The sequence below is a fragment of the Halyomorpha halys genome, unplaced genomic scaffold (assembly GCF_000696795.3).
Source record: "Halyomorpha halys isolate HHAL.00 unplaced genomic scaffold, Hhal_1.1 Scaffold194.1, whole genome shotgun sequence".
NCBI lineage: Eukaryota > Metazoa > Arthropoda > Insecta > Hemiptera > Pentatomidae > Halyomorpha > Halyomorpha halys.
In genome coordinates, this window is record NW_027108392.1 from 1,400,703 (window position 1) to 1,409,568 (window position 8,866).

General features: G+C 29.4%; 1 non-coding gene across 1 annotated transcript; it reads left to right on the forward strand.

The window, feature by feature from the left end:
* Nucleotides 1-2,073: 2,073 nt before the first annotated feature.
* On the forward strand, nt 2,074-2,146 carry TRNAV-AAC (transfer RNA valine (anticodon AAC)). The gene has a single exon. It is a non-coding gene; the product is annotated as a tRNA-Val (tRNA).
* Nucleotides 2,147-8,866: the final 6,720 nt, after the last annotated feature.

The window sequence follows — 8,866 nt, forward strand, 5'->3', positions numbered from 1 at the left end:
TTATAAAATTTATTTTTATAATTTGTATTTATTTTTAACTGTATATTTATATTGCATGTACAAACTAGGTTTATTTCATATAAATAAAATTAGTCCACTAATGGCTGGACTAAGTAGATGTAGTAAAAAATAAGTAAATAAATTTATGGTAAACTTTAGTTCTCGAAAACGATTTTTACCTTGTAACCGACGACATTTACACAAATTTGACCCCGTTTAAAAATGCAAGGTACATTATCAAGGATCCGCTAGGAATTCGGAAGGAGCCTTGTAACATTATTCTAAGAGTTTAGAGACGAAGACTTTTTACATCTTCACACTGGGGACTCGGTAATGACCCGGGCAAGTTGGCCAAGGTAAACCCGCCTTCAGCCGGACTGCCAGAATTTCAATATCCCTACGGATCCATTAGGTATTCAGAACCTATCCTTCTCCAACACAAAGTCTTATAAATTTCCAACTCTCCTCCTCCTCACATGTTAGACAATAAACCCTCCCCTTCTTAGTATTCTTTTCTACGTCCCCTCCCTCTCTATAATACTCTCATTATCTTTTTCTTTCTCTTACGGCCCTCTTTGCGATTATCTCATGGTTGGCAATCGGATGTGGAACAAATTGCCATAACGCTGATCGTCGTGAGAGCAATCAGCTTTGGCGAGAATAATTGTGTTTGGATGTGTACGAGTGCGATGCTAAGGGTAAACACGAAATTTTGTTTGGAGTAGAATACGTTTCATCAATGGAATTCAGCAAAACAAAAACAATAATGGGATGTCATCATAACAATACCTTCATTTATGTTTAGCTAAGTCTGATAAATTGTATCAACAATTTAATTTAGGTAATTTAGCACCGTTCGATTCCTGTTTTGCTGAATAATTATTAATTACGTGATGAAACTGAACAATGAATCTTAACAGTCCGATATAGGTTAAAAAGTATAGTAGCAAGCTCCAGGTAGCCACGAGGTTTTTCAAATTAGCCAATTAAAACCAGTGCTTGTGTACAGCAAATTAGGCTCTTTTAAGAAAAATTACTAAAAAAGGCTTAAATTTAAACGTTTGAACCATTTTTCGTGTTAATGTCCATTATTACTGTAATAATAAATAAATAAAGAAAATGGAAAAAATAACTGAATTTGCAGCCTCACTCAAATGATCCTGGAAAAGTAGCATGAAGATTCCTTAGATGAAGACTTCTCAACTTCAATATTCATTAATTTTTTTTTTACATGTTTGTCCATAAAATGTATTTAAATTTTCAAAAACACCAAAGACAACATTATACTAACACAAGCATTACTATATAACAATATACAATATATGTAGTAATAATATAATAAAGTATCATCTTAAGGGTTTAAGAAAAACCACTAAAGTAACAAAGAGAAATAATGTTTTAGTCCAATATTTGCAACAATACTTGAATAATTGTAGAAAAAAGACATTTTCAGCAGTTTTATCAAAAATACAAACAAGGAAATTAATGAAAAATTTATTTTATCTAATTCTAATTAGATTCTAATATCTAATTCTAGTTAATAACGTATTTTTTCTTATTCCGAATGAAACACAAGCCAAATAAGTCACCAAGTATTATGTTTTTTGTTTGATATTTCTGCTTTTGACCGTTTTGGTTACTGAGCCATTTTCAAGAATCAAATTACAATTTTTTCGTTTAATTATTTTATAAAGTAATCATTAATTGAATTATATTTTTTAGAAACGAATATCATCTTTTAGCTTATACAATTTAAGATGATAGTTTAAGTTTAAATAATTTAGTATTTCCAGTCTTCAAAATAAACAACAATTGACCAATACATAAATATTTTTGGATTCATAGCTATGGCAATTAAAACATTCAAACGACTAGTTCTAATTTCACCATATGTATTTAATTTATTTAAACTACTACTATCAACAGCTTGAAAATATATCTAGTTAGATAAAATTAGCCGTTATATACAAATATTTAACCATAAAGATAGTTAAAATTAATAATTAATCAGAAATTATAGAAGTAGCAAGATTGTTGAAGCTGATATATTAAAAAATCGGAACTACCCTTCACGTTTCTGTGGTGTAGCGGTTATCACATCTGCCTAACACGCAGAAGGTCCCCAGTTCGATCCTGGGCGGAAACAGTTTTTTTTTCTACTAGTGTTTTATGTTTGAAGTAATTATTTTGTAAAATAAAAAAAAACAATAAATAAATTTGCAATTTTTAAATAATTATTATTTGGTTAGAAAAAAAATTTGAAACAACTAAATTGGAATTCGAAATCCAGTTAATTGTGGTATAACTGATAAATTTTGAAAACTAGAAATGAAATACGTTAAATTAAAAAAAATATTTTGCCTTCACTTACCATAATATTGCGATCGTGCAAAATTTCATATTCAAGTTTGCGACGGAAATACATGTTTGAAGTCCTCTGAGTTCAAAAAAGTTATCTCCAAAAATGGTCTGTGTGTGTGTGAGAGCAACCTAGCTCAAAAATGAACATTTTTACAAAACTGAAATTAATACTTTTATAAAACTGAAATATTTAAGGCGTGTATAATGTGATGTGAAAGCGACGTTTTCTTTAAAACTGACCGACCAGAAGCGCTACTTTATTGACTACATCAATTTTTAAGAAAGACTCTAAAGAACTCTAAATATTTCGATTAAATTCGGCATTTGAATGTTTAATATTATTATTAAACGCCGTATTAAATGGTCATTATTATCAGATAGGTCGCTCTTATCGTCATTGAAATGGTTTAACAGGGCTTTTCTGAAGTATTCTTCCGAAATACCTTTAATTTAGTTTATTTAAAAAAAAAAATCAGGAACAGTTGTAATTTTTAACAACTATAAACAATGAATAAATTTAACGTATTAAACAATTTTATGAATAACTAAAGGAGGAAAAAAAAAAGAAATATAGACATATCCGATTCGTACGAGAAAAGGCGAGAACGCAGGAACATTCCCGACTGCAAAATGCCTGTATCATTACAATCCAACAAGGTTCAAGAATTACTGTTACGGGTTTGGTACAAGACTAACGGGTGTGCAGGGAGGTGATTTGGTCAGAATCATGCTCAACCGCCAGGTTTTACCCTCAATTTAAGGGTACCCAATTTTTAGAGGTTGAGTGTGCCCTAATACCCTGATCCCAAGGTCAATCCATTAGTACAATAACGGAATAAATAATCACGTTGCTTTAGTCTAAATCGAATTCGGACCCGGCAGTGCAGTGCCTTACTGATCAACCCAAAACATTGGTAATATTGTAAAATAATAATGTTTATATCTTGTTCCTATTTAGCCCAGAAGAAGCCTTACTACAAAGGGGAGCGAAATGTTGCAGATAAGGCTATTGATGCTACTTGTGTACCTTTCTTAACCACCACCAGTATCATAAACCTGCAATAAGATAATTAAGTGAATATAATTGAGTGATATAAATAAAAATGCAGATAAAAAAAAATAAACAACTAAATTGTGACGCTGCTTAAATGAAGCTGTAGATATCAAATGAATTTTTGAATTAATACTAAACATAACGTGAAATAGATAGTGAAATAGATCCTTCATGGTCAAAACAGACGGTTCTGAAAGGAAGGATTTGTACAATAATAATGACCAAGAAGACTAATGCACGTATTAGGGGAGGGAGAGGGGAGGACGGAAGGTGGGTAGCAGCCCCAGATTGGAGGAGGTAGGCCATTTAAATATCCAGTACGTGAGGAAGCTCCTCTCACGTCCGCCGGGGGCTAATTATCCACAATTATCGCCGCTGACAGCCCCCAACCTCCAGAGCTGCTCTCTTCCGGCCGCCAATTTCGTGGGGCATTAGCATGGGGCGTGATGTACCGATCATCCGAATAAGATCACCGCAGGAGATGTCGTCTTCCTCAAGTCCAGGCCCTGTCTAGTCTAATAAATGACTCTTAGTAATGTTTTGTGTTATCGATCATAACGAAGCCATGTCTCTAAAAAAAATTGTTTTTACCAGGTCGAAACTTTAAATAAAATGATTAAATTAAAAATTAAAATCTTACTACAGAAATAACCCTTTATAATATTCCTATTCATTCTAAGAGTTGGGATGTTATTGTATATATCATTACAGATATTAGTACGTTGTTTATGTAATAATGAAACTTGGTTAAGTGTTCTGGTGGCTACCACATCTGAACAAAACTCGAGGCACTTCTGAAAAACATCAATATAATTCCGTTATAGTACAAGACCCGGGAAGAAAAAAAAGCGGTTATTTCACTCCAATTTTTTATTACTTTAATGAAAACTGTATAATTACTAGTCAAAACTGATGCGTCTGCCAAGTATAGGTAGAGAGAATAAAAAAATAAAAAATGGCGGCTGTTTCAAAACATTAATCTTTCATTCGAAGCTCTATATTTTAAAAACTACCAACATCACTAGATAATCTAAAAAATCATTATTTAAAGGAAAGTAAATTTTCTGAAATATTAGCCCTAATAGTGCTATTTACGTCCAATACTTCTCGAGATATAGCTTTTTAAAAAAGCAACATTTCCTAAAAATCTACTGAAATATTAGTAGTTAGTTAATTTATTTTGAGAAATCTACATCTCAGGAACTATGAGATGTATAGATGTCTATTATCACTCAAATTAAAGTTAGTTTAACGTACTAAAAAGTACTTTATGACCTTAACTTTTGTAGGAATAGTAGTTTTCATGATATTTCCTAAAATAAATTGATTTATAGTTGTTCGGACAATAAGTTTGAGATTAGAAAAACTTTATTTCAGAAACCAACCAGATGTCTGTCAGCACTCAAATTTAAGCTAGTTAAATTTACTACAAAATAGTTTATAACGTTTACTACGTATACTTATACTAAATAACTGACTTTATTCTCTTTTTGGGCTCTTAGTAATAGTAACTATGTTAAAACATACAGATGCAAGGTGCTTTCTGTAAAGTGACATTCACAGTAACATAGGATTAAATATGCTGCAAAGAGTCACAGCGTTTAGTAGTAGGCACCTGACAAATATACCAAGTTACATAGACAACATCACAAACAACCTACTACTATCTTTAAGGATTTATACAATTATATCCCTACTCTTAGCATGAATAGAGGTATTAGAAAGGGTAGTCGGATTTTTTTTTTAAACTAAATATTTGTTTATTTATTTAGAAATAAAATATATCCGTACACCTCAGTCACTGTCGGTGTCACCAATATAGCAGTAGAATAAAAGACTTACACTTTTGCAACTTATCTTTAAATTAATAGAATTTAATCAGAAATGAAAAAGTGATAAACTAGAAAGTAGTAAAGGTAGATTACCAGGCTATTATATGTATTGACTATATCAAAAGTGCTCGATAATTTAAGGTTACGAAAAATAAAAAAAATGTGTTTTCAATAATTTGAGCTTAAAATATTTTAAAACACAGACGATATATTACTGAGTAATTTGAGACATCGAAACTTAAAAATCGGTTGTTTATTTCACTCAAAAATATGCATAAGGGCATTTGATTTCAGTAATTTAAGATCAAACTGTTTTAATAGAAACACAAAATCTCAGTGAATAATCTATCTAACTTTTTTTATATATAATTTATTTATTATAACTAAAAAGGTCGACTGCGATTTATCCTGAGGATTAAATTGTAAATTAATAAATGTTTTATTGTATTCTATAACTAATTTCATAATATACTACTAGCATTCATACTAATCAATCCATTTCGCTCAAATTTCCTAATTTTATTTTACATTTTTTTCAGGATATGTGTACTTATTAAAAAGAAACTCAATATTCATCATTAGCATGTTCATTTAAATTTCTTCATTTCATGAAAGACACTTTTAATTAAGAACTAAGGGAGATGTTCACAGCACTAGTTTAATGTTAGACTAAACTCTACTTAACATAAACTGGCCCCTTGACTGGTTACTTTTCTAATATTAAGGAAAATGTTCCGACTAAATTAGAGAAAAAATCCTGTTATAAACTCTATATTTATTTATTTTTATTATTATTATATTTATTTACTTTTTCTTCTCTTTCTTTTTCTCAAATTATTTTTTCAGTATATGTTAATTATTAATCTTATTAATTCTATAAATATAATTTGTTTTAGTTCGTTATTTTCTCTTACAATCTAATTACATAACTATTATTATTTTTAATTATTTATTTATTCTTTATAATTGATCTTTATTATTAATAATTATTCATGGTTACGGTACCGTTAATAGATAGGAGCGTCTTTTGCGTGAGACTATACCCTCACTCCTCAATCAACTGTTAAAAAACTAGCAAAATTTTACAATAGCCTAATAAGACGAACCAGGCCAATCTGGTGATAAAGAAAAAAAATATTAATATAGCAAAGCCGTGACTATCTTTAACGGAAACCCAATATAAAAACAAGACAAAACAATGAAGTAGAAAAGTCATTAATTAATGCTTAGAATTAATTATATTGAATGCTTTCTATATACAGTTGAGTAAAATATCTTGCGACAAAGGATGCGAAAACACGCACTAAGCCGTAGCATGAACAACCCCATGTTTGGGACAACATGCTACAATGACAGCTGACCCTCCCTTCTAGGTCCCCTTTTCCTTTCTTGGGATCGATCCCTCGTTTCCATGTGACAGTTTGATTCTGGTGAGTACAAATTGTAAAAATGTTAACAAAGGATCGAATAGAAAGTACTTGTTCATTTGGAAAGACTATTCAACTCATTCATGTTTAAAAAATAAAACCACTATAACATGCTACCAAACCCTTCATTCGATCAGGTGATAAACCTGGTGGTTGAGCGTACTAACCACTCCAATGATTTGTGCAACCTTTAATTACTTAACTTCATCAATTGTAGTGTATAGTGTTTTTTTTTATTTTATTATTTTAATAAAAAGGAAACTCCTAATTCCTATAACTCAATTTCAATAAAAAAAAATGTATTAACCATCATCCGGCTTTTCCCGGTTTGTAAATTAAACATTAATGATTGTCTTTCATCCTTGCCTTCTTTAAATTAAAATCCTTTTATTTCTTCCAAATATGATCTTCTACAGAATCTGATGGTAAAAAAGAGCCGAAAAACACTTCGCATCTGTTCACAACATCTAAAATTTTATAGTTGGAAACGAAGGCTTAAAATGTAATGGTTGAATGAATCATGAATTTCTTTTGTCTTGATTAGAACTCAGAACCTAATCTCCACACATAGAACATATACCTAGTGTGAATTATTTCATGCCTTAAGATATCATCATAAAATAATTAATGATATTTAAATATCATTAATTATAGAATGTTTCTCTGAAGACTAATCCCGCCTAGAGAAGGCCTAAGCTCAATAAATTCTACCTAAAACAATCAATTTTTCGTATTTAAATAAATTTTAAAGCCTAAAGATTCCATCCAAACAATTTTATTGTTAGGAAATTTTTCCACCGTTTCAATAATATTATCAGACTTCGTAAAGGAATCATTTTTATAACAGATAAAACAATTTTAAGATAAAAAAAGTTTAAGGGTTAAAAACAAACATTGAAATTTAATTTTCCACAGAACCGTTTAAAAGTGAATGAAGATTAAGAGGGACTTTTTTGTCATGATAGAGAAATAAAAGAACCCATGAAGTTTCTTAGGTAATTAACTGGTATTTATTATAATTTAATTTAACTAAAAAGATAATATCTCCACCACTAGGACCTATGAAGAAGGATTTATTTCTTTACCGAAGGTCACACAGGGTAATGGAAATAGCACTCAAACTTAACCATCATTTGTATCCCTAAACCCAACGAAGGGTCCAGAAGACAGTCAAAGGTCCATACGGCATAGTGTTTAGTTTTGATTTATGGTTATTTTTCACGTCCTAAAACGACGTTTCGGACACCCTTATCTATCATAAAGTTTTGTACCTATCGTCTATTATTTTACATTATTATTTTTATATGATATTTTTTTTTTAATTTTCAATTTTAAAACATATAAATAAGTAATTAATATTTCAGAAAAAAACATTCTAATATATTAATTATTTTTTTATTTCTTTAAGTGAATAATTTTAGATTTGAGTGTTATTTTTTTTATTAAAAATGTTCCATACTTGTGCTGTATCGTCTCTGAAACTTATAGAAATTAAGATAACAACTAAGGAATAATTTCATGATTCTGCTTAAACTATTTGAAGAACTGATATGTTTTGTTTATTGCCTCTATCACTTTGAAATCTAATAATTACCAATTAATTTTTTTCAACTGACTCATGTTATCATCGAGGCCTTGCAAGGGGAAAGTTTAACATTACATTTGACAGAAGTGAACCGCTTGCTCGAATTAAAAAAAAATATGGTTGGATATTTTTGTGACTTGTTTGTATTATTTTATATTATGAATGCTTAAAGTATCATCCAAATTCAACAATCAGCAGTTATAAAAGTTTGCTGTTTCGTTTGTATTTTAATGGTTTTTTTTTTCCAAAAAAAATATTAATCCTTTGAACAACGATTCGTATCAAGTTCATTCATTTTGTATAAATGAAATAAAACAAAATCTATAAGTTTCAAAATGATATAGATGTTTCAAATAAACTAATTAAAATTAATTACTAGTTATTTACTACAGTTTACTACTTACTCTTTTTAAAATTATAATTTAAAATTTTGAGATTAGGCCAAAAATTGAAATACTGATAAATCTTATTTTTTCCTTTCTCTAATATGTGATGGACATATGTCAAAAAAATGTTTAAAAAATTTATATTCAAAATCTTGAATATAAGAAAAATGACTCTTTTTTTTTTTTAATTGATTTTAAGTTTTTTCACTTTATTTGTTATA